General features: G+C 37.5%; 1 protein-coding gene across 2 annotated transcripts in view; it reads left to right on the forward strand.

Moving 5' to 3' along the window:
- Positions 1 to 25,488, forward strand: part of EXOC6B (exocyst complex component 6B) — a 723,575-nt gene that overhangs the window by 193,475 nt on the left and 504,612 nt on the right. The window lies entirely within an intron of this gene.

Raw genomic sequence — 25,488 nt, forward strand, 5'->3', positions numbered from 1 at the left:
AGGAAAACAACAGAATGGGAAAGACTAGAGATCTCTTCAAGGAAATTAGAGATCCCAAGGGGACATTTCTTGCAAAGATGGGCACAATAAAGGACGGAAATTGTATGGACCTAACAGAAGCAGAAGATATTAAGGAGAGGTGGCAAGAATGCACAGAAGAACTGTACAAAAAAGATCTTCATGACTCAGATAATCACGATGGTGTGATCACTCACCTAGAGGTAGACATCCTGGAATGTGAAGTCAAGTGGGCCTTAGAAAGCATCACTGCAAACAAAGCTAGTGGAGGTGATGGAATTCCAGTAGAGCTATTTCAAATCCTGAAAGATGATGCTGTGAAAGTGCTGCACTCAATATGCCAGCACATTTGGAAAACTCAGCAGTGGCCACAGGACTGGAAAAGGTCAGTTTTCATTCCAAGCCCAAGGAAGGGCAATGCCAAAGACTGCTCAAACCACCACACAATTGCACTCATCTCACATGCTAGTAAAATCACGCTCAAAATTCTCCAAGCCAGGCTTCAGCAATGCGTGAACTGTGAACTTCAAGATGTTCAAGCTGGTTTTAGAAAAGGCAGAGGAACCAGAGATCAAATTGCCAACATCCTCTGGATCATTGAAAAAGGAAGAGAGTTCCAGAAAAACATCTATTTCTGCTTATTGACTATGCCAGAGCCTTTGACTGTGTAGATCACAATAAACTGTGGAAAATCCTGAAAGAGATGGGCTTAAAAAAAGACCACCTGACCTGCCTCTTGAGAAACCTATATGCAGGTCAGGAAGCAACAGTTAGAACTGGACATGGAACAAGAGACTGGTTCCAAATAGGAAAAGGAGTACATCAAGGCTGTATATTGTCACCCTGCTTATTTAACTTATATGCAGAGTACATCATGAGAAACGCTGGACTGGAAGAAGCATAAGCTGGAATCAAGATTGCTGGGAGAAATATCAATAACCTCAGATATGCAGATGACACCACCCTTATGGCAGAAAGTGAAGAGGAACTAAAAAGCCTCTTGAAGAAAGTGAAAGAGGAGAGTGAAAAAGTTAGCTTAAAGCTCAACATTCAGAAAACTAAAATCATGGCATCTGGTCCCATCACTTCATGGGAAATAGATGGGGAAACAGTGGAAATAGTGTCATACTTTATTTTTTAGGGCTCCAAAATCACTGCAGATGATGATTGCAGCCATGAAATTAAAAGACGCTTACTCCTTGGAAGGAAAGCTATGACCAACCTAGATAGCATATTGAATAGCAGAGATATTACTTTGCCAGCAAAGGTCCTTCTAGTCAAGGCTATGATTTTTCCAGTGGTCATGTATGGATGTGAGACTTGGACTGTGAGGAAATCTGATTGCTGAAGAATTGATGCTTTTGAACTGTGGTGTTGGAGAAGACTCTTGAGAGTCCCTTGGACTGCAAGGAGATCCAACCAGTCCATCCTAAAGGAGATCAGTCCTAGGTGTTCATTGAAAGGACTGATGCTGAAGCTGAAACTCCAATACTTTCTCCACCTCATGCGAAGAGTTGACTCATTGGAAAAGACCCTGCTGCTGGGAGGAATTGGGGGAGGAGGAAAAGGGGACGACAGAGGATGAGATGGTTGGATGGCATCACCGACTCGATGGACATGAATTTGGGTAAACTCCAGGAGTTGGTGATGGACAGGGAGGCCTGGCGTGCTGTGTTTCATGGGGTTGCAAAGAGTTGGAGACTACTGAGTGACTGAACTGAACTGAGGGTTAATTCTTTGGTAGTCCAGGGTCTTGGAGTCAGTGTTCCCACTCCAAAGGCTGAGGACTTGATCTCTTGTCAGGAAGAAAGATTCTACAGTGCTTTATTATGGCATTGTTGCTGCTGCTACTGCTGCTAACTCGCTTCAGTTGTGTCAGACTCTGTGTGACCCCAGAGACGGCAGCCCACCAGGCTCCCCTGTCCCTGGGATTCTCCAGGCAAGAACACTGGAGTGGGTTGCCATTTCCTTCTCCAGTGCATGAAAGTGAAAAGTGAAAGTCAAGTCGCTCAGTCGTGTCTGACTCCTAGCGACCCCATGGATTGCAGCCCACCAGGCTCCTCTGTCCATGAGATTTGCCAGCCAAGAGTACTGAAGTGGGCTGTCATTAAGTAAGATTAAAACAAACATCCAAAAACGAGAAACCAAAGATAAACCCCAAACAAATAGCAGTTACAAAATCAAGCAAATAATAATTAAAATAATGGAATATACATATATACATATACACCCATGAGCAAAGTCAAAACAGTCCACCAATAATAAAGTACAGTAGATTGACCTGGTGAACAAAGGAAATAAAAAATTATATTTACCAGTTAAGAACAAAATTATCTAAAGGACAAACTGGTAAACAAAACTTAAAGCAAGGTGCCAAGTGGGGAATAAAGCAGTGAAAAAATAACTGTCAAATATGTTGAGAGAAAAGGAAAGAAAGAAAAGATATGCAGAGTTAAATAGAGGTAGATGAAGAAGATTTATATACATTAAAGATTAACTGCAAGGGGAAAAGAACAGTAGGAAAGGCAAAGGAATACCTGTGGAAAAAATATAATAGGTTTAAAAAAATTAAAACTTAAACTAATATAAAAGAGAAAAGAAAAAAATGGAAGAAGAAAGAAAATAGGAAATAAAAAGAAAACTCCACAGAACTACAGAAGCCCAATGTAGAGGCAGAAGTTTATAACAACAATAAAAAATGTAACTGAATATACAAATATACATATACACCCACAAGCAAAATCAAAACAGTCCAAAAAAAATAAAGTGCAATAGATTGATCCAGCAAAGAAAGGAAACCAAAAATTTTATCTACCAGAACAAAACTAACTAAAGCACAAACTGGAAAACAAAACTAAAGCAAGGTGCCAATTGGGGAATAAAGCAATGAAAAGAAAACTAACAAATATGTTGAGAGGAAAGGAAAGAAAAGAAAGAAAGAATAGATATGCAAAGTTAAGTAAAGGTAGATCAAGAAGATTTATATACATTAAAGATTAACTGCAAGGGGAAAAGAACAGTAGGAAAAGCAAACAAAGGAATAAATGTAGAAAAAGTAATAATAGGTTTAAAAAATTAAAAATTAAAAAAAGAGAAATGAAAAAAAATTAAAAAGCAAATCTTCACAGAACTTCAAAAGCCCAGTGTAGAGGCAGAGGTTCATAACAACAATAGAAAATGTGAGTGAGGGAAAAAAAAGTTCAAAAGCTTAATTAGATTTCATAATGGCAATAAAATCGACAACTACAACAGCTGGGGAAAAAAAGGCAAAAAAAAAAAATAGAAAAAGAATCTACAGAACAAGTCAAAACATAAGAATAATAAATGTTTTTCTTGAGTCACTGCTGTCAGAGTCCTTTCCCTCCCTGGGAGTTACAGTCCACCTCACCTCCCTAGGATGCCCTCCAACACTGTGCTGATCTCTGGACCTGCTGTGGGCACAGCTCAGATTCTAATCTGGTCCTACTCCTGTGTGTTCTTGCCTCCAATGTCCACAGCTATCAGAACTAGTGTGTTTTCTTTTGTGGGAGCTCTCAATGACCTTTTATATATCCCATAGACACAGAGTCTGCCTCGTTGATTGTGTGGATTTAATCTGCCAGCTTTTATAGCTGGGGGGAAGGTTTTGGGTCTTCTTTCTCATCCACACTGCCCCTGGGTTTCAATTGTGATTTTCTTTCCACCTCTATGTGTGGGTGGTTCAGCGGGGTTTGCTCCTGAGGCTGCCCTGGAGGGCTTGGGTTTGCCCCTATGAGGGCCAGGTGTGGAGGTGGTGCAGCTGCTTGGGTTGCAGGGGTTCTGGCAGCACCAGGTACTCAGGGGGTTGGTGGCTAGGGCAGCAGAAAATACAGTGCTCTTGAAGGTTATGGCAACCAGTACTGGCCAATATGCGCCAGTATTCTTGCTTGGAGAACCCCCTCCCTGACAGAGAAGCCTGGCAGGCCACAGTCTACAGGGCTGCAAAGAGTCCAGACACAACTGAAGTGACCCTGTGTGCATACATACAAGACTTTTTTTGCCTGTGGTAGCTCTGCCCCTGTGAAGGTTGAGCATGAAGGTGCCACAGCTGCTTGGCTTGTGGGAACCCTGGCGGTACCAAGTGTGCAGGGACATGGACTGCCTCTGCTGTAAGAGTAATGGCCCTGTCAGAGTCTTTTTTTGAGCCTCTTGTAGCTGGCGATCAGAAGACCTCTTTGGCCAGTCTTTCTCCGTAGCTTCCCCTGTTCAGGCCCTTAGAGGGCTCCCTTCTCTGTTGTTTGTCAGGTACACAGAGGGCACCCCCCTGGCTGGGGTCCTATTCTTTAGATCGGCCATCAGACACTTAAAAAGGCACCCTGGGTGGGGTCCTACTCTGTAGTTCAGTGCGTCAGGCATTTGATGGGCCAGCCTGTCTATTGTTCAGCTGCCGATGCTGACGTGTGGGGAGAGAGAGGCTATGGTCATGCCTCCACCCTCTACACGTGACTCAGCCCTATTGCCTTGCTTCCATGACTGCCTGGCTTTCCTCCGTGGGCATTTGCCACCACGATCTCCTCCCTCACATCCCCTCAATCTGTCTCTCCACAGTCATTAGCAGCCCTCGCCCTGGGATTGCTGCACAATCCCTAACCTCTAGCTCCTAGTCGCTGCGCCTTGCAGGGGACCTACCTGTGTCCCTATCAGGGGTGTACATGGCTGCGTCAGGGACTGTCTGATTCTCATTCCATTTAGACTGCCACAGATCAGCTGTTTCACTCTCAGCCTTAAGTGTTTCTCCTCTGACTCAGACAATTCCCCGACGTGAGGACTGGGCCCCTGCTTCAGTTCCCCCGCTCACTCAGGGCAGGTCCAGTCCTGTTTTTCCCCCGGTTCCTTCATCCTACTGAGTTTTGCATGGTTCTATCTATTCTTTTCCTCTGGTCATGTACTTTGTCCGCTCTCAGCTGATGTTCTGCATGCACTTCTGTGTCTGAAGGTGTTTTCCTGATGTATCCATGGGGAGAGATGTACTCCGTGTTCACCTACTCCTCTGCCATATTGTTCTCGATTTATCTGCTTTTTAATACACTGTCTAGGTTTGTTATAACTATCTTCCAAGAAGCAAGTGTCTTACAATTTCATGGCTGTAGTCACTGTCCACATTGATTTTGCAGTCCAAGAAAGTGAAATCTGACAGTTTCCACATTTTCCCCATCTATTTGCCATGAAGTGAGGACTGGATGCCATGATCTTCTTTTTTTGAATGTTGAGTTTTAACCCAGCTTAAAACTGAATGAATATTTTTCTCTGTAAAACATTTCATAGTTTTAGGTTTTACAACTAGGACTATGATTCATTTTTAGTTAATTATTATATACAATAAAAAGTTCAAAGCTTTCCTTCCCCCACCCCCACTTTGGGCAGAAGGGAACATATGAATGTCTAGGAGATCTAGCATCATTTGATGAAGAGACTTTTTTCCTCCAATGAATTTTTCTGCCCCTTTTTCAAAAGTCAGGTGGCCATATTGATGTGAATCTATTTCTGTCATTTCTCTTCCATTGATGTATGTGTACACCACTTTACCAGTAATATGCTGTCTTGATTGTTGTAACTTTAAGTCTTAAAAATTAGATAGTATAGTTCCTTTCACTTACTTCTTTTTCCAAAATCAGGAAAATATTTCAGTTCCTTTGCCTTTCTACATGAATTTTAAAATCAACTTGTCTAATATCTAGAAAAAGTCCTATTGGGATTCTAATTGCAATTGCATTTAATCTATGGTTCAATTTGGGAAAAATTGATGTCTTTGTAATGTTGAGTCTTCTAATACATGGATATGATATGTGTCATCATTTATGTAGGTCTCATTTGATTTCTGTCATTAGCATTTTGTAGTTTTCAACATACAGATCCTGTATATATTTTGTTATATTTTTACCAATTCATATTTCATTTAAGGTATTGTAAATGATTTGAGTTTTTGTTTTCCATTTATTTATTGATAGTTTATAGAAGTACAGTTGATGTTTGTATGTTGACCTGTGTTTTCCAAGTTTGACAAACTCACTTTTTTGTTGTAGGACTTTTTTTTTTCTTGAAGGATTTGTTACTGTCTAGGTAGATAGTCATGTCACCTGTGAATAGGAAGTTTTGTTTCCTTTCTAATCTGTATGCTTTTAATTTCCCAGTCTTGTTTTATTGCATTGACTAGGTATTTTTCAGTTTCCTGGCTTTTTGAAAAAAATCCTTTAGTTATAAAGCTTGGGCTTTTGTTATTCTGCTTTGCTGTGGGACTTCCCACCTGCCCCCTCATCCTGAGACAAACAGTGGAAAGATATGAAGAAGGCAACCCTGGGTTTGGTCCAACCCTCTAGGAACCACAGCCTTACTATATAGAGGGAAAGGTTATACCCTTAAGATCTTTAGCTCCTGTGGGCTCCTATTAGTGACCAGTGCCACTGTTGCTTAGAAATTCCTTATAGGCTTTTGGTGGGATGGAGAAGGGAAAGAGAAAAAACATGAGATACTTCTGTACTCTCTGAACATTAGGTAGTCCCTTTCCTGTTTCTTGACCCAAAATCAGAGGGCAGGTCCTGAAGCTTTGTGGTCTACTTCAAAGTTTTTGGTACATTGAGTTCAGGCTAGGAGACACCAGGAGAAAAAAAATGTAAATTTACTGTCAGTTTGGTGGTGCTTCAAATTCGGATCTTCTTCTCTAGTCAAGGTGCTACTGTTTCTTTTTAAGTCCTCAAGTAGCTGCTCCATGCTTTATGTCCATATTTTATAGTTATATTCAATAGAAGAGCTTGGTTTGAGTATGTTTACTCTGTTTTACCTGAAATTTCATTAATGGAATTTTACAGAGATTGAGTCAAGCCATCTCTCTTTTGTATAGACTTTAAGTAATCAAGAATGAATGAGCTCATGATGTTGCTGTAGTTATAACTGAAAATATTCTGTGGTAGATCAATTAATAGGCAAATGCATTGATGGAGACAAAGTTGTTTTTCAGTTCAGTTCAGTCGCTCTGATGTGTGCGACTCTTTGCAACCCCATGGGCTGCAGCATGCCAGGCCTTCCTGTCCATCACCAACTCTCACAGTTTACTCAAACTCACGTCCATTGAGTGGATGATGCCATCCAACCATCTCATTTTCTATCGGCCCCTTCTCCTCCCACCTTCAATCTTTCCCAGCATCAGGTCTTTTCCATCAAATCAGTTCTTCGTGTCAAGTGGCCAAAGTATTGGAGTTTCAGCTTCAGCATCAGTCCTTCCAATGGATATTCAGGACTTATTTCCTTTAGGATGGACTAGTTGGATCTCCTTGCAGTCCCAGGGACTCTCAAGAGGCTTCTCTAACACCACAGTTCAAAAGCATCACTTCTTCGGCACTTAGCTTTCTTTATAGTCCAACTCTCACATCCATACATGACTACTGGAAAAACCATAACTTTGACTAGACGGACCTTTGTTGGCAAAGTAATGTCTCTGCTTTTTAATATGCTGCTTAGGTTGGTTATAGCTTTTCTTCCAAGGAGGAAACATCTTTTAATTTCATGGCTGCAGTCACCATCTGCAGTGATTTTGGAGCCCCCCAAAATAAAGTCTGTCACTGTTTTCATTGTTTCCCCATCTATTTGCTGTGAAGTGATGGGACCTGATGCCATGATCTTAGTTTTCTGAATGTTGAGTTTTAAGCCAATTCTTTCACTCTCCTTTCATCAAGAGGCCCTTTAGTTCTTCAATTTCTGTCATAAATGTGGTGTCATCTGCATATCTGAGGTTATTGATATTTCTCCCATCAGTCTTGGTTCCAGTTTGTGCTTCACCCAGTCCAGCATTTCTCATGATGTACTCTGCATATAAGTTAAATAAGCAGGGTGACAAAGTTGTTTTTAGGAGGCATTGAATCATAATAATATTTGTACATTGTTCCTGAAGGGAGTTTCAAGAATACTGTAGATAATTCATCTTTATTATTTATTATTAGAAAGAGATACAGTTCTATAATTTTTTTATTAATCAAAAGAGAATAGGAAGAAACCTAATTATCGTAAAGCTGAGAAAGGAGAGCATTTTCTGAATACCAGTCTACAAATGTCTCTGGAAATTTGTGCGGTAAGTATGTATTGTTGACTATATTGAAGATAATTAACTTATTATAGGCTTTTATTTCCCCAGCTTTTTGATTAGACAAGTCAAAGTTTTAAAGAATTAGGATAGTACTGGCTATCAGCAGACTGAGTTTTAAAAGCTAATCCTTCGCTCTTACTCTAAAAAATGTTTACTTAAAAGAGTGAGAGAGAGAGTGTGTAGTAAAGGGGACCATTGTGTCAAATTTATGCTGCGATTCCTCATTTTGGGGTTTGTCCAGACTGATCTACATGGGATAGACCTTTTGCTGTTTTCAGATTGCCTTTAGTAAGCTCAGTCTTTTAAGAGTTTAACATTACAAATACCTTGGGTTCATTGGCATATGCAGAACAAATGTGAATCAAACACAGAAGTGATTTCTTCAGGAATTTTATTTATTGATGTGGTAGCGAAATACTACACCGTTTACAACGGAGAACTAAGTGGGATTTTGGGTATGCTGAGAAGTTGACAGCTGGTGGGTCTTGAACAAAATACTGTCTTTTGTGGGATAAAAGAAGAAAATATTATGTTCTTGAAATGATTATTTATAAATTATTTGAAATCTTGTTCTGCTTCCAGCTCAGAAGGTTTTGCCAGCTTTGTGGTCACTGCTATAGTGAAATTTTGGATGCAAAAAAATCCTCACAGAATCTGTTTACATTTGAGTAACAAGTTAAAGAACTCTTATGTAGACTCGGAAATAAGATATAGATGTGCTCACAATTCTTTCACTTTCTTTTTTATAGTAAAATAATTAGGAATTGTAATTAAAAGTTGAAGGAATCAGTGAAAAGTGAATCATGGGTAGGTGGGAAGGATCTTTGCTTGTTATAACGTGGGTAAGAGATTAGCAGTCACGTGATTGAGGAATAGATACCCCGTGAAGAGATTTTCTTCTTGTGTGACTTTATCTTCATCATGGGATGATAATATCTCATTTTTGGCTGTTTTTTAGAACTTGGGCTATAGTCAAAAGACTGCATTGTTTTCATATTGTATATATTCCAGTTTGTTTATTAATTTATTGTATGTTTCTGCTTATTTAAAAAAAAAATTGAGGTATGTTTGGAAAAAGACAGACATACAAATAGTGGACATGGAACAACGGACTGGGTCCAAATAGGGAAAGGAGTACCTTAAGGCTGTATATTGTCACCCTGCTTATTTAACTTATATACAGAGTACATCATGAGAAATGCTGGGCTGGATGAAGTACAAGCTGGGATCAAGATTGCTGGGAGAAATATCAGTAACCTCAGATATGCAGATGACACCACCCTTAAGGCAGAAAGTGAGGAAGAACTAAAGAGCTTTTTTGATGAAAGTGAAAGAGAGTGAAAAAGTTGGCTTAAAGCTCAACTTTCAGAAAACTAAGATCATGGCATGTGGTCCCATCACTTCATGGCAAATAGCTGGGAAACAGTGGAAACAATGACAGACTGTTTTTTTGGGCTCCAAAAATCACTGCAGATGGTGACTATAGCCCTGAAATTAAAAGATGTTTACTCCTTGGGAGAAAAGTTATGACCATCCTAGACAGCATATTAAAAAGCAGTGACATTACTTTGCCAACAAAGGTCCATCTAATCAAAGCAATGGTTTTTCCAGTAGTCATGTGTAGATGTGAGAGTTGGACTATAAAGAAAGCTGAGCACTGAAGAATTGATGCTTTTGAACTGTGGTGTTGGAGAAGACTCTTGAGAGTTCCTTGGACAGCAAAAAGATCCATTTAGTCCATCCTAAAGGAAATGAGTCCTGAATATTCATGGGAAGGACTGATGCTGAAGCTGAAACTCCAATCCTTTGGCCACCTGATGCAAAGAACTGACTCATCTGAAAAGATCCTGATGCTGGGAAAGATTGAAGGCAGGAGGAGAAGGGGACGACAGAGGATGAGATGGCTGGATGGCATCACCGCCTCAATGGACATGAGTTTGAGTAAATTCCGGGAGTTGGTGATGGACAGGGAGGCCTGGTGTGCTGTGATTCATGGGGTCGCAAAGAGTCAGACAAGACTGAGCAACTGAACTGAACTGAACTGAAGAAAAGGGGGAAAGAAAGGGAATAGCTAATCAGGAGAGCAGCCAGAGCACACAGAATTATTAATTAATTTTGCTGTGTATGGTCTCTAGTATCCTATATAGTAGTGTACTACTAAGTCCCTTGGACTGCAAGGAGATCTAACCAGTCCATTCTGAAGGAGATCAGCCCTGGGATTTCTTTGGAAGGAATGATGCTAAAAGCTGAAACTCCAGTACTTTGGCCACCTCATGCGAAGAGTTGACTCACTGGAAAAGACTCTGATGCTGGGAGGGATTGGGGGCAGGAGGAGAAGGGGACAACAGAGGATGAGATGGCTGGATGGCATCACCAACTCGATGGACGTGAGTCTGGGTGAACTCCGGGAGTTGGTGATGGACAGGGAGGCCTGGCGTGCTGCGATTCATGGGGTCGCAAAGAGTCGGACACGACTGAGCGACTGATCTGATCTGATCTGATACTACAGTATACTGTAAGTCTACTACTTATAATAGTAATATGGATCACTGACCACAGATCAGTTTAACAAATATAATAATAATGAAAAAGCTAGAATCACTAAATGTGATACAGAGACACAGAGTGAGCAAATGCTATTAGAAAACTGGCACCTATAACCTCATTTGACACAGGATTTGCCACAAACCTTCAATTTGTAAAAAAGCACATTATCTGCAAAGCACGGTAAAGGCATACCTCAGTAAAATGAGGTATTCATGTATGTGGAAGGATGTACATAGGATGCAAATACTACATCATTTTTATATAAGGGAACTGAGTATCCATGGATTGTAGTATACGTAGGGGTTCTTGGAATCAGTTTCTCACTGATACTAAGGAATGAATAAATTTGAATATGTATGTATACAATTGTATTTGTGTGTGTATGTACACACACACATGTATTCAAAAGGTCTGGAAAGACATACACCAAAATGATGGTTGTAGTTATCCCTGGGTTGCAATTTTATATATTAAAAACATTTAAAAACAGTTCTATGATTAGCATCCTGGAATGAAGATTTCAAATTTCCTCAGTAGTGATTGAATGCAGCTTTTTAATCTGTACTGTTGGCTGCCTTTTTTTCTTATTGAATTTACAATGTATTAATTTCTGCTGTACAGCAAAGTAACTCAGTTATATGTATATATATATATATATATATACATTCTCTTTTATTTTCTTTTCTATTATGGTTTATCCCAGCACATTGAATACAGTTCTCAGTGTAGGACTTTGTCATCCATCCATTTTATATGTAATAGTTTGCATCTACTAACCCCAAACTCCCAATCCATCCCTCCTCTACCCTCCCTCCCCCTTGGCAACCACAAATGTGTTCTATATGTCTGTGAGTCTGTTTCTGCTAAGTGGATACGTTCATTTGTATCATATTTTAGATTCCACATGTAAGTGATATCATATGATGTTTGTCTTTCTCTTTCTGACTTACTTCAGTTAGTATGATAATCTCTAGTTGCATCCATGTGGCTGAAAATATCAATATTTTTTATAGCTAAGTAGTATTCTACTGTGTATATGTACCACATCTTCTTTATCCATTCTTCTGTCGATGGTCATTTAGGTTGTTTCTATGTCTTGGCTATTATAAATAATGCTGCAATGAATATAGGGGTGCATGTATCTTTTGGAATTAGAGATTTGTCCAGATATATGCCTAGGAGCGGAATTGCTGGATCATTTTAGTTCTGTTTTTAGTTTTCTTAGGAACCTGCATACTGTTTGCTTTAGTGGTTGCACCAACTTACATTCCCACCGACAGTGTAGAAGGAATCCCTTTTCTCCACACTCTCTCCAGAATTTGTTATTTGTAGAGTTTTTGATGATAGCCATTCAGACTGGTGTGGGATAGCCTCTCACTGTAGTTTTATTTATTTATTTATTTATTTATTTTAATTGAAGGATAATTACAATATGTGAAGAGTTTTGTCGTACATCAACATGAATTGGCCATAGGCATACATGCGTCCCCTCGCTCTTGAGCCCCCTTCCCACCTTCCTCCCTATGCCATCCCTCAAGGTTGTCACAGAGCACCAGCTTTGGTGGGGTTCCCCACATCATACATCAAACTCCCACTGGCTATCTGTTTTATATGTGATAATGTGTATGTTTCAGTGTTATACTCTCAAATCATCCCACCCTCTCCTCCCACTGAGTTCAAAAGTCTGTTCTGTATGTCTGTGTCTCCTTTGCTGCCCTTCATGTAGGATTGTCAGTACCGTCTTTCTAGACTCTCTATATATGGGTTAATATATGATGTTTGTCTTTCTCTGTCTGACTTCACTCTGTATAGCTGAGTAAATAGTCCATTGTGTATATGTACCACAGCTTCCTTCTCAATTCATCTGCTGTTGGACATCTGTGTTGCTTCCATGTCCTGGTTATTGTAAATAGTGCTGCAGTGAATATTGGGGTACATATGTGTTTTCAGTATGTTTTCCTTAGGGTATATGTCCAGTAGTGGGATTGCTGGGTCATATGGTAGTTTTATTCCTAGTTTTTAAAGAAATTTCCATGTTGTTCTCAATAGTGGTTGTACTAGTTTGCGTTCCCACCAACAACGTAAGAGTGTTCCCTTTTCTCCACACCCTCTCCAGCGTTTATTGTTTGTAGACTTCTTGATGATGGCCATTCTTTCTGGTGTGAGGTGATACCTCATTCTGGTTTGATTTGCGTTTCTCTAGTGATGAGCCTTGTTTAGCATCTTTTCTCGTGCCTGTTGACCACCTGTATGTCTTCTTTGGAGAAATGTCTCTTTAGGTCTTCTGCCCATTTTTCGACTGGGTTGTTTTTGTTTTTTTTCAGTAAACTTTTTACTGATATAAGAAGAAAAAAAAATGATATCTTACTGTTTTGATATATAATGTTTTGACTATTTTATTTCTTCTTTTGTAAATGCCTTTTCTTGTCCCTTGCATTTATTTATAGGCATTTTGTTTTATGTAATCATATTTGATGAGCTTTTCCTTTGTTTTCTATTGTGAAATCTTTCACTATTATAAGATTAAATAGTTATGGTATGATTATTTTAGTATGAGATAGAAACATAGCATTGTATTTTTTACTATAGTTTATTCATTTATGCCATTTATTAAACAATTAATATTTTCCTGGCTGATTTGAAATACTACCTTTATAATTTTAGGCTGTTTTTAGACTTTCTAGTCTATTTTTTTCTTCTGCCTAAGGCACACTATTTTTAACTTTAAGTTATATTTCACTTTAAGTTATATATCACTTTAAGTATATTTATCTGATATTTTAGTTTTCCTGTCAGTATTCTTCAGTTCAAATTGATTTTGAGCATTTTCATTTATGTTTCTTCATTTCCAACATTATCTTAGAAAACACTGTCACGTTTCACACTAGAACTTTGTTTAAACTTTGAAAAGAATTACCTCATATTTCCAATTTAATTTGTGGGTGAATAGACATTTTACAATAGAGGCATCACATCTAAGAATATGGAATGTATCTTCACTTATTATGGTCTTTTTTATGTCTATTAAGTTTTGTAGACCAAGATATTATCAGAAAATATGTAATTTTAAACTGGGAACCTTTGCAGAATATCTCAAGGATAGTTAACTAGTTCAGTATTGTTATTCAGTTGATAGTCATGTCTGACTCTTTGTACCCCCATGGACTGCTGCACACCAGGCTCCTCTGCCCTCCAGTATTTCCCAGGGTTTGCTCAAATTCATGTCTATTGAGTTGGTGATGCTATCTAACCATCTCATCCTCTGCCACCTGCTTTTGTTTTCAGTCTTTCCCAGCAACGGGGTCTTTTCCAGTGAGTTGCCTCTTTGCATCAAGTGGTCAGAGTATTGGAGCTTCAACTTCAACTAAATTACAAAGGCACTTTCTACATAAAAATTAAATTTATACTTTTGGTCATTGTGCTTTCAATAATTTTTTGGAATCTATTTTATTAAATATTTTGGTGTTTATATTCAGATGTTAAATACTCATTTTGGGGTTCTTATTATGATTAGTTTTTGTTTATATGAGTGCATCTTTGAATACTTTTTCAGTAACTTTACATGGAGTGGCATTTATGTGGATGAAAATCTTTTGGAACTGTTGTATAGCTGAAGAATTTTTTTTACTCCTTTTTCTTTGTCTCACAATTAACAACTTTCTTAAAAACAGAATTTTTGTGTCATACATTTTTTCCACCCCAGAAGGTATCTATTTTCCTTCATCGTCGTCTTGTATTTATGATAGAAGTCTTTATATATATATGCTTGATTTTCCCTTTTAGCTTGTCTCTAAAAAAGCTATGGATTTAAAGAATTAAGGAAGAAAAAAACCTTGATAGTTTTGAATCAGTTAGCATCGTTATTTGTAATATGTACTTATAAATTTTTATTGACCTTTATATTCCCCAGCTATTAAGGTGATCATAGTTACAGATACTCTTCTGCATAAACTTCACTGCTCCTAATAGTGCTTTGTGTAGAGTGGTTACTAAATCTCTACATATTTGTTTGAGTTTACTGGTTTTACTGATCCAGTAATTCTGGACTCTGGGTCAGTTAGAAAACCAGATTTGTTTTTCAAAAGATAAATAGAATTGTAAGTAAAAATAATGAATTAATTCTGTATTAGTACTTATATATGGTGTTATTTGTTTTCAAGCAATAGTCCTGTCTGTTTTTTGGGAATTATTTAAGGTAGCGCACGTAGAATAAAACCCAAGAAAACGTGTTCAGCCTGTTTTCTGCTTAATTAACATGTAAAAGCATACAGCCAGCTCTCTTGCTGAGAGATTTTTGTGGTTGGAGCATTAGGCTATCTGGATATGTGGGTGATAACAGCTGTTGAGAATTATATTTGGGGACTTTGGATTTAAAATAATCCTGCCATAAAGTTGTGTGGTCAAGAAAGGCAAAATGAAAGAAGCAAAGGAAGGATGGAAGGAAGAGAAAGACAGAAAGAGAAAGAAAAACAAATTATTTATCCTTGTGTTCCACATGTAAATATTTCATGTATTCAGAAAGGAAGAAAAGGCGCTTAGTTGTTTAACTTACATCTCTAAAGGAGTCAAAAATAGTAAGACACAATCAGAAACTCTACATGTCAGTTTTAAAATCTAATCTCCCCCTCAACCCAAATCATTGTTGTTAAAAACTTTGGGTTTTTCTTGGTTAACCCAGGCAATTAAACATGAGAGGAATTAGGAAACTGATTTAAGGACTCGATGTTTGAATCCTTTGGGAATAAGATAAGACTTGTTAGAAGACAGTTATGAAAGACTTCTGTGTGGATTGAAAACTGGAAGAAAATCTAATTTAAAAAGTGTGTTTCTAAAAAATTAAAAAGGGTGTTGTGCAGTGGTGTTATCAGAGATAGCCCTGTAATCCTTTGGATGTTATGAATACATAATATCCTTTTAGATTCATTTCTAGCAATGCTGCCATCATTGCTTATAGAAGCTTGGATGATTCCATTGAAGCACATATGTGGGAAGATTTTTATTTGATAAAACCTCTGCTAAATGTTAGGCTCAAATGTTGGATATGAAATCAATAACTTTTCTCAGCCAATTAAAATTATTTTTTCTTTAGAGAGTATTTATAATTCAGTAACTAAAATGGACTGGAATGGGTGAATTTAACTCAGATGACCATTATATCTACTACTGCGGGCAGGAATCCCTCAGAAGAAATGGAGTGGCCATCATGGTCAACAAGAGTCTGAAATGCAGTACTTGGATGCAATCTCAAAAACGACAGAATGATCTCTGTTCGTTTCCAAGGCAAACCATTTAATATCACAGTAACCCAAGTCTATGCCCCAACTAGTAACGCTGAAGAAGCTGAAGTTGAACGGTTCTATGAAGACCTACAAGACCTTTTAGAACTAACACCCTAAAAAGATGTCCTTTTCATTATAGGGGACTGGAATGCAAAAGTAGGACGTCCATAGGGTTGCAAAGAGTTGGACACGACTGAAGCAACTGAGCATGAGCACACATTGTCTTCTTGCATTTATGGTAGAAGTCTTATGTTTGCTTGATTTTTGCTTTTAGCTTGTCTTTAAAAAATCTAGAAGTTTAAAGAACATATATAAACTATATATACATATATATAGCTTATTTTTGTGGAATTTTTTTCATTTAGGTAAGCAATAGAAATTATAATTAGATTGGTGTAGCAACAAGTAATAAAAGTATTTATCACTATGTCATTGCTGATAGTTGCAATTTCATTTGATTAATCGGGAAAAATCATAGGTAGGAGGAATTCTTTTTCTATCAAAACTGTTACTCTGTGTTACTGGCTAGGAAAAGCGACATTATTTTGGTTAGTGATTTGAGTTATTGTTGAAGCCACTATGACTGATTTTTAATGTGGTTTGCACTGTGGCAGTAAAATCTGTTGAAAAGTTGGGATTTTTGTGTCTTAGCACAAAAGTTAATCAGCCTTTCCTATCTATAAAGTGGTTATCACTTTTAATTTCCATTAGTTTTCTAACTTTAATATTTTGCAGAACAAGGGGTGGCGAGGAGTTGGTAAGGATTCTGTGGTTGTTGGGTAATTTTGTTACTTAGCTAAATAAATGTAAGTTTGGCATCACATTGAAGAAGCTGGCAGAGCCATTACTGAATAATAGAATTTGAATTTATTATAAAGTCAGAGTAAACTAGAAAGACACATAGATGCAAATTTAATAAGAATAGAGGGAATGGAATGTGTATAGGCTAGGCATAAGGTATAAGGGAGATACAAATTCAGTGATTTGTTAAAAGATGATTTCATTATAACTAAGTAGGGTTTGCAGCAGCAGCAGGGTTTGTTATGGAATATAAATCCTTAATTTTATGAAATAAGACGATCATTATTTCACTATCATTGTCATTTTTTCATTTATCATTATCACTGTTCAACATTTAATAGAAATTCTGTCACTCCAGTAAAAGAATAATAGGAAATGAATTGTGTAAAAAATGAAAAAGGAACAGAATTATTTAACTTGCAATGTAATGCTATTTATTGGAAAGACCCAAGAAAATCAGTTGGAAAATTATTTGAACTAGTAATAGAAAGTAGTAACTAGCTGCACATACATAAAACTTAGTGCTTTACCATATGCAAGAAATAACAGGAAAATAAAATGCGAAGAAAGAGCCCATTTCCAAGAGTACTGACAACAGCTATGTGTACTCAAGTGTATATTTCCTCAGAAAAAGTAAGGCACAGTTAAACAATTAAATTTAACAAAGAAGATATAGAATCTATGTGAAGAAAACAATGAAACATTATTAAGGGACATAAAATAAGACTAATAAATGAAGACACTATGTTGATGGGTGGGAAATTATAAATTTAACGTAGTTATTATGAAGATTGAAGTGAAATGTGAAATTCTTTTGGATAAAATGAAAAATTTCAGAATTCACTTGGAGTAACTATTGTTACTATGAATAATGGTGGGTGGCTTCTGTGGAATTTGTGATTTGGTGCTAACATAGGGAAAATATGTGGGCTTCCCTGGTGGCTCAGACAGTAAAGAGTCTACTTGCAACGCAGGAGACCTGGGTTCGATCCCTGAGTTGGAAAGATCTCTTGGAGAAGGAAATAACAACCCTCTCCAGTATTCTTGCCTTGTCCAGTATCCCCTGGACTGAGGAGCCTGGCAGGCTGCAGTCCTGGGGTCGCAAAGAGTCAGACACGACTGAGCAAGGAACACTTTCACTTTTACTAGGAAAATATGTAATTCTATAATATACAATAATATCAGACAGAATGGAAGATTAGAATCAAAAGTATATAAATCATAGTACATATAAGAAGTTAATATGTGATAGGAAACATTTAAAATTATTAGTAGGAAGACTGAAGGGGTTTACAGACACTACAAGTGGATTAAAAAGTAAATATAAAGTCTGCCAAAGTATTAAACAATATGTTTACTAGTCGTGGGGTCAGGAGGAACTTTTAAACTTGATACCAGTATTTGGGAAAATTTTAGTAAATTTACTTATAACATTAAAAACCTGTGTCTTATTTATTAAAATCAAAAGTAAAAGACAAAACAGACTAAGGGAGAATATTTCATATCTGATGAAGGACTTATATCCAGAATATATGAATAACTCTTAAAACTCAGCATTTAAACAGGACACTCAATTAAAAAATTCCAGAAGAGCTGAACAGATACCTCACCAAAGATATTTACATAAGAAAATTAGCCTATAAAAAGATTCTCTGCATCATATGTCATTATGGAATTGCAAAGTTAGACAGCAACGAGGTACCACTACATGCCTACCAGAATGACCAAAATCCAAAACACTGACAATACCAAATGCTGGCGGTAACGTGAAACAACAGGAGTTCGTATTCATTGCTGGTAGGGATACAGAATGGTTCAGTCACTCTGGAAGACTGTTTGGCAGCTCCTTATAAAGCTACACATACTCTTACTATATGATCCAGCAATCATGCTCCTGGGTATTAACTCAAATGAGTTGAAAACTTGCATTCACACAAAAAAACCTGCATGCAGATTTTATGGCAGCTTTATTCACCCTTGCCCAAACTTGAAAGCAACCACGTTTTCCTTCAGTTGATGAATGGTAAATAAACTATGGTACATCCAGCCAATGGGAAAATTATTTAGCACCCCCCATGCCCCCAGAAAAAGCCTGTAAGGTCATGAGGAGACATGGATAAACCTTAAATGCATATTGCTAAGGGGATGAAGCCAGTCTGAAAGGCTACGTGGTATATGATTCCAACTATATATATTCTGGACAAGGCAAAACTATGGGAGAAGATCAAGGGTTGGAGTTGGGGTAGAGGATGAATAGATGGAGCACAGCAGAATTTTAGGATAATTGAACTATTTCTGCATGATACTGTAATGATGGATGCATGCATGCATGTGTGCTCACTGTGTCCAACTCTTTGCTACCCCATGGATTGCAGCCCGCCAGGCTCCTCTGTCCATGGGATTTCCCAGGCAAGAATACTGGAGTGAGTTGCTGTTTCCTTCTCCAGTAATGATGGATACATGTTATACTTTTGTCCAAACCAACAATTGTGCAACACAGAGAGTTGAACCTTAATGTGATCTTTGGACATAATAATGTATGATTACTGGTTTATCAGTTGTCACAAGTGTACCCCACCAATGCAAAATATTAGTTTTTAAAAAAAATATCTAGGAACAAACTCTTTGACATAAATTACAGCAATATCTTTTTGGACTCATCTATTAGAGTAACAGGAATAAAAACAAAAATAAACAAATGGGACCTAACTAAACTAAAAAGCCTGTGCATAGCAAAAGAAACCATAAACAAAACAAAAAGACAACCTACAGAATGGCAGAAAATATTTGCAAATAATGTGACCAATAATCGCTAAAATATACAAACAGCTCATATAGTTCAATATCAAAAAAACCTAACAATCCAATAAAAAAATGGGCAGAAAATCTACATAGACAGTCTCCAAAGAAGACATACAGGTGGCCAAAAGGATCATGAAAAGATGCTCAACACTGCTAAAATTGTTATAGAAATATAAATCAAAACTACAATGAGATATCACCTCACACTGGTCAGAATGCTATCATAAAAAGTCTACACATAATAAATGCTGGAGAGGGTGTGGAGAAAGGGGAACCTTCTACACTGTTGGTGGGAATGTAAATTGGTACAGCTATTAGAGAGAACAGTATGGTGGTTCCCTAAAAAATTAAAAATATAGTTTCCATATGATCCAGCAATCCCACTCTTGGGCATATACCCAGAGAAAAACGTAATTTGAAAAGATATATATACCCTCATGTTCATTGTAGCACTGTTTACCATAGCAAGGACATGGGAACAACCTAAATGTTCATTGACAGAGGAATGGATAAAGAAGTGGTATATATGGAATACTGCTCACTCATAAAAAAGAATGAAATAATTCCATTCATAGTAACATGGATGGACCTAGAGATTATCATACTAAGTGAAGTAAGCCAGACAGAGAAAGACAAATATCATACGAGTTTGCTTATATGTGGAATCTAAAAAAAATATGAATGAACTTATATGTAAAACAGAAATAGACCCACAGACATAGAAAACAAACCTATGGTTACCAAAGGAGAAAGGTGGACGATGGATACAGTAGGAGTTTGGGATTAACAGATAGATACTACTATATGTAAAATAGATAACCAATAAGAATCTATTTATAGCAACAGGGAAATATTTTGTAATAACCTATAAAGGAAAAGAATCTTAAAAAATAGATATGTATGCATAACTGAATCACTTTGCTGTACACTTGAAACTAACACAACATTGTAAATCAACTATACTGCAATTTAAAAAAAGCCTAAAGTGAAAGGCAGAGCAACTGGAAAACATTTGTATTGTGGAAAGCAAATAAATAGTTAATACTTTAGTTTTAGAGAATTCTAAAGACAAAGGGCCTCATAAGATGGGCAAACAACATGAACAAAAGAAGACAAGCTTAGTAAAAAATAATAGAAACGTGCATGAAAGCTCTAATATGGGCTTCCCTTGTGGCTCAGTGGTAAAGGATCTGCCTGCCAATGCAGGAGACACAGGTTCCATCCCTGGTTTGGGAGGATCCCACATGCCATGGAGCAACTAAGCCTGTGCACCCCAACTGTCGAGCCTATGCTCTGGAGCCAGGAACCGCAACTACTGAGCCTATGTGCTGCAAAACTGAAGCCCATGGGCCCTAGAGCCTGTGCTCCACAACAAGAGAAACCACTGCAATGAGAAGTCCACGTGCTGAAACGAAGAGTAGCCCCCACTTGCCACAACTAGAGAAAAGCCCTCGCAATAACCAAGACCCAGCACAGCTCCCCACCACACACAAAAAAGAAAAACCTCTAATATGATGTTATTTGCCACCTGGAAATTGGCAGAGATACTCAAAAAGTGATAGTGTACCATGACTAAAACATTGAGAAACAACTTTTTTTTTTAACTTGGAGAAAGTATTAGAGAGTGAAAGAAAATTTGAGGATACACATCAAAACTTTAAAGGCTTTACCTAGAATTTGAAGGTTGATTATCCCAGTTAAATGATCAAGGGTGTGTGCAAAGGTCTGTTTATAATGATATACTCTGCCCTAGGTCAATAAAAATTGGAAACTGCTTAGATCGCCGCCATTAAATAAGTCATTGTGTGTTTATACAGTAGAAAAATATGCTGAAATGGTTTTCTAGACAAGTGAGTTTTCAAACTTAAACGTGCTTCAGAATGACTGGAACCTCATCTTCAGAAATTCTGTTCTGTCGGGTCTGAGGTGGGGCCATGAATTTACAATTGATCAACATCTGCTCGTCTGGGGACCATATTTTGAGGACCGCTTTTTAAAGAGAAATATCTAAGGAAAGAATACAGATTATCAAAGTGTTTATAATGTGATTCTACACTTGTAAGTGAAGAAAATAACATTCATTTGTAAAAGTGTTGAAATACTATACACCGAAATGTTTGTATGGTTGTTTTTGTATGATGGAGATATGGGTGATTATGTTTTCTGCTTTTTGTTAATGTGTGTTTGTAAAACTTTCATAATGAAGAAATTTTTAAATAACGGAAAAATTGAAACAACTTAAAAAACAAAAAGATGAGGTAGAAGACTTAATTCTTTTCAGGTTGAACATGAGAACTAAAATCTCAAGCTGTAAGTGATTCCTTTCTCCTCTACCATCTCCCACATACAATTAGTTGTAAAGATGTATCAATTTTACTTTTTAAATGTTTCTTTAATCTTTTCTTATTTTGTCATTCGTTCAGCCACTACTTCATTTAGTTTGTTATAATCTCACTAAGAAGAGGTGGCAAGAATACACAGAAGGACTGTACAAAAAAGATCTTCACGACCCAGATAATCACGATGGTGTGATCACTCACCTAGAGCCAGACATCCTGGAATGTGAAGTCAAGTGGGCCTTAGAAAGCATCACTACGAACAAGCCAGTGGAGGTGGTGGAATTCCAGTTGAGCTATTTCAAATCCTGAAAGATGATGCTGTGAAAGTGCTGCACTCAATATGCCAGCATATTTGGAAAACTCAGCACTGGCCACAGGACTGGAAAAGGTCAATTTTCATTCCAATCCCAAAGAAAGGCAATGCCAAAGAATGCTCAAACTACCGCATAATTGCACTCATCTCACACACTAGTAAAGTAATGCTCAAAATTCTCCAAGCCAGGCTTCAGCAATACGTGAACCCTGAATTTCCAGATGTTCAAGCTGGTTTTAGAAAAGGCAGAGGAACCAGAGATCGAATTGCCAACATCCTCTGGATCATGGAAAAAGCAAGAGAGTTCCAGAAAAACATGTATTTCTGCTTTATTGACTATGCTAAAGCCTTTGACTGTGTGGATCACCATAAACTGTGGAAAATTCTGAAAGAGATGGGAATACCAGACCACCTGACCTGCCTCTTGAGAAATTTGTATGCAGGTCAGGAAGCAACAGTTCAACCTGGACATGGAACAGCAGACTGGTTCCAAACAGGAAAAGGAGTATGTCAAGGCTGTATATTGTCACCCTGCTTATTTAACTTCTATGCAGAGTACATCATGAGAAATGCTGGGCTGAAAGAAGCACAAGCTGGAATCAAGATTGCCGGGAGAAATATCAATAACCTCAGATATGCAGATGATACCACCCTTATGGCAGAAAGTGAAGAGAAACTAAAAAGCCTCTTGAAGAAAGTGAAAGAGGAGAGTAAACAAGTTGGCTTAAAGCTCAACATTCAGAAAACTAAGATCATGGCATCTGGTCCCATCACTGCATGGGAAGTAGATGGGGAAACAGTGGAAGCAGTGTCAGACTTTATTTTTTTGGGCTCCAAAATCACTGCAGATGGTGACTGCAGCCATGAAATTAAAAGATGTTTACTCCTTGGAAGGAAAGTTATGACCAACCTAGACAGCATATTGAAAAGCAGAGACATTACTTTGCAAACAAAGGTCCATCTAGTCAAGGCTATGGTTTTTCCAGTGGTCATGTATGGCTGTGAGAGTTGGACTATGAAGACAGCTGAGCGCCAAAGATTTGATGCTTTTGAACTGTGGTGTTGGAGAAGACTCTTGAGAGTCCCTTGGACTGCAAGCAGATCCAACCAGTCCATTCTAAAGGAGATTAATCCTGGGTGTTCTTTGGAAGGACTGATGCTGAGGCTGAAACTTCAATACTTTGGCCACCTCACGCGAAGAGTTGACTCATTGGAAAACACTCTGATGCTGGGCGGGGTTGGGGGCAGGAGGAGAAGGGGACGACAGAGGATGAGATGGCTGGATGGCATCACCAACTCAATGGACATGAGTAAACTCTGGGAGTTGGTGATGGACAGGGAGGCCTGGCGTGCTGCGATTCATGGAGTCACAAAGAGTTGGACACAACTGAGCGACTGAACTGAACTGAACTGAACTGAATCTCACTGGAATAGAATCCTTATTTGTTTCCCTTACTTCCATTCTTATTCCCTTCCAAATCCATTCTTTACTCATCAGCCAGAATAATCTTTATAACATTAAAAATTGAAGGATTAAGCATATATTGTGTTTTAGTTGCTAGAGTAAAATCCAGACTCTTACCTTACCTCTCTTGCTTATCTTTCATAATTTTCCATTTCTGCTTTCCAGGGATTTTGAGCTCCTTTTATTTTAGATCATGTAAGATATATTTTAGTTTCACTGTTCAGGTCTGAACACTTTCCCCCCAACTCTTTGTGGGTCTTATCCTTTCACTTCACCCTTGACCTAACTAACTCCTACTGATTTCAGCATCAATGTTGTTTCCTTTATTGAGTGTTTTGTAAGGTGTTTCTTCACCATACTACTTCCTCATTCTATTAAGCACCGTTTCTGTGTACTTACATGGCATTCTCATCAGAAGACCTTCCACACTGCATTTTAGTTGCTTCTTGTCTGTATTGCTCATTTGACTGTAAACCTCAGAGGTAGAGATCAGTGCCTGGTACAGAGAGGGAGCTTAAGAAATAATTAATTGTTCATGACTGAGTGAATGAAGGAAGAATGAAACATGCAAATGATGTGTAGAGATGCACTGATGTATAAATAAGTATAACTCATGTAACCTGCTCTGGCTAGACTGGAATTCTCTTCTTATGTTACCAGAAGTTAAACTTTGAAAAAATTTGGAGAATTACCCTAATGATTATGAGCTAGAAAGAAGAACCAATGAAATGAAGTTAAAGGAACTAAGAAAATTATGAGTAGCTTGAAAATTAGCAGTATGATCTAAAGCTGTATATAAATATATGCATGCACAATTAATTTTCTAGAAATACATTGATTAGCTGGCTATTCTCCACCTTTTCATGAGGAAAGATAATTTGATTCTATAGCAGACTTTACATTTAGTATATGGGGTAAAACTTAATGGCTGCCAGTAAATCCTGAATTTATTTTACAATATGAAGCAATGGGATATGCCAGCTTTTGTTTTAATATATAAAAATCCTTGTAAGTTGAGAAGTCTTTTTGAGAAAGATAAAGGTGGTTTCTGATGTTCATTTTGTCAGTAAATAAAGTACATATAATAGTAGTGCCTAAATATTATGGAAATGTAAAACTAAAATTTCTCCTCCAAAAAAGTTTTTCAGAATTGAATATCGTTGATACGAAATAATTTTCTGACTAATCTTTGGAATACCCTCACCAATTTCCCCTCAAGATTTAAGAAATTTTAGCCTTAAATCTATGGGGAAAAGTCTGTCAAAATCTGAGATGTTAATAATCAATATATGAAGAGCTATTTGGGGAGTAACATGAACCTAGAAATGTTGACTTGAAGAAGTGAGTGATGTGTATCCTATATAATCAACAGAATGTAAAGTTTAGCTTTCTATGCAGCTGCTGGTGACATATTTAATTAATACTGAAGCAATTATCTTGACAAGTAAATCAAACTCAGTTAGATCTCAATTAGAATATTAACATTTTCTAAAATACTGTATGGTTGCCAGATGGTTACACTTCTTTTTAGCCTCCTACCTGCTTTGTTCTTTTAAAGATAGACTTTCCCACTACTGTGTCTATTAGGTATAATCACTTGGTTTTGTTTACTTATTTTGGGGAGGAAATTTGAAATTTAAGTGTATATCAAAATTCTCTTCCTAGCAGTGTGTAGTTTTGTTTTATAGAAGATCGCAAAAGTAACAGATACTCACTTATAAATTTAACAAATTCTAATTAGAGATTTTAGATTACTTAGGAAGAGGTTTTCAGAAAGTATTTAATTCATACCCTTGCCAGAGGCAGCACAAATTACAACTGGATCTATA

This window comes from Bos indicus x Bos taurus, chromosome 11, assembly GCF_003369695.1.
Source record: "Bos indicus x Bos taurus breed Angus x Brahman F1 hybrid chromosome 11, Bos_hybrid_MaternalHap_v2.0, whole genome shotgun sequence".
Classification (NCBI taxonomy): Eukaryota; Metazoa; Chordata; class Mammalia; order Artiodactyla; family Bovidae; genus Bos; species Bos indicus x Bos taurus.